Here is a 2,523-nt window from a genome sequence, read left to right as displayed (position 1 = left end):
CCCACACATCCAACGAAGCATCCTCATCTCCGCTACACCCATTTTGTGTACGTGTTGATGCTTCACCGCCCAACATTCTGTGCCATACAGCATCGCCGGCCTTATTGCCGTCCTATAAAATTTTCCCTTGAGCTTCAGTGGCATACGGCGGTCACACAACACGCCGGATGCACTCTTCCACTTCATCCATCCAGCTTGTATTCTATGGTTGAGATCTCCATCTAATTCTCCGTTCTTTTGCAAGATAGATCCTAGGTAACGAAAACGGTCGCTCTTTGGTATTTCTTGATCTCCGATCCTCACCCCTAACTCATTTTGGCCTCCATTTGCACTGAACTTGCACTCCATATATTCTGTCTTTGATCGGCTTAGGCGAAGACCTTTAGATTCCAACACTTCTCTCCAAAGGTTAAGCTTTGCATTTACCCCTTCCTGAGTTTCATCTATCAACACTATGCAAATTTTCATAAGGGTTCCTCATCTTTTGCATTGTAGCAATCAAGGGCAAGGTCCTAGAAGTGGCAGACAAAACTTACAGGGTTTTCCCTATGTTTTTGGCATGTGTTGTTGAATTGGGTTGTATTAACCCTATGTTCATGCTGGAAATATTTTTTACAGAACTTGCTTGCCAAGTCTTCCCAAGCTTGAATAGAACATGGTGCAAGTATTGTGTACCAAGTGAGGGCCCAATCAGTAACCCTCATTAACAACTCCTTAATACAGAGGTTATGGTCGCTGACATAGGAACCTAGAGCATTGATGAAGCAGCTTATCTGCTCTATTAGGTTACCTTTCCTTCATCAAAGAGAAGGAAGTTAGGAGTTTCGTAGTTTTTAGGATATGGCTTGTGAAAGAGACTGATTGGGTATGGCAATTGAGGAACATACTTCTAGTCTTTAGAGCTCTTATGTAGATCCTTTTTCAAGCATGGTAATGATATCTTTATGGGTTACGAAGGATGGTCCCTTCTCAGAACCCTTTATGGTAGCATAGAATGATTCCTTCAGGGTTCTGTGCGCAGCCATTTTAGTTCATCTTCTCGCTTGGTTTTGAGATTGAATTCTTCAATTCTTTTATAGATACAATGATCTCTTTTTAGGCTTCTCCCAAAGCATGAATGGCAACAATGGTGTCTGACATGACATACTCTTCCAAGTTCTCTTGGCTTTCATGACACTACTTTTGATGCTGAGATTCATTCAGCCTAGAAGCAGCCTCACATGCTTCCTCCGAGTTCTCTTGGCTTTCTTGGTGGTTGTTTTTTTTGGATCTTGAAGCCATTGAATTAGAGTTATGCCAGGTCTTTTTGTACTCTACAATGCCAAGTGGAAGATTACGCCATGTATTCTTTATATATATGTGGTTATTAAAACCATTGAATTAGAGTTATGCTAGGTATTCTTTACATATATGTGGTTGTTGGATGTGTATTTGGAAGATTACGTATACGATGCAGATGCAGTATGTGATCACTTTTGCTGATACTTGAAGGCTCTTTATTTTCCACACTATATTTAATATATCGATTTTAATTATATTTGTTGATATGCTTTGAACTAGACTTGGCATTTATGTCGTGTTTTTTAGTTTCGTGTCCTTTTTGTGTCATACCCGATATCTTAATCGGTCATGTCAAGTAACACCCTTTAAAATGATTGGGTAATATGACTGACCCAAACTCGACCCGTTAATATTACCAAGTAATATGACCGTCTCCTTACCTGTTAAAGAAAATATATTTTAAACCAATAAATAATCAAATAAAAACATAATACTATATTAGTATACACATACCACATTGTCTCATAAATATTACTTCAAAACCTAGAAACACATTTGTCTTTCAAGTATTACGTACTCCAAAATAAGTTCCTATGGAAAAACATTAGTATTCACACTTGTAAATAAATTAATATAATATTTTTAATGTGTTTGATATTTTTAAATTACTTTGATATTTTTATTTTTTTTACTGTTTTTATATTGTTTTAATCTCACTTTTAAGAGGATAAAACATTTATAAGTATGATAATATAAGAGAGAGAAAAAAACTTTGTTAGGTCGTTGACTCTAAAGTTGAAAGTCTATCTTTTTGCCTATACTAACACTATACTAGTTGATTTGAATTTTGGACAACAAGTCTAGTAAAATTTAGCCCAAAAATGATAATAAGAAACTCTTATAATAAAAATAAATAAATAAATAAAACTTGAATTTTTTTTAACTTATATAGAATGAATAATACAATAATACACATTTAACCCACATGTCGTTTTTGTGTCGTATTAACAAGTCGTGTAAGAAATTACCAGGTCTACTTTGAAGTTATACTCATTAGCATTAAGTTTTGTCTTAATTTTGTGATGTAGCTTCTCCTAATAAATCAGGGACTCTTGTATCGTTCAGACCATATTAATTAACGTCTAATCAGATTTGCTTGTTGCAATTCTTTTTATTAAGCAATTCGTGTCAAAGTAATTCCGCCATTAGCAACTTGTGTGCAGTGTGATTCGGTTGCTTTTG

The sequence above is a fragment of the Malus domestica genome, chromosome 03 (genome assembly GCF_042453785.1).
Source record: "Malus domestica chromosome 03, GDT2T_hap1".
Lineage (NCBI taxonomy): Eukaryota > Viridiplantae > Streptophyta > Magnoliopsida > Rosales > Rosaceae > Malus > Malus domestica.
Note: the sequence above shows the minus strand (reverse complement) of the source record.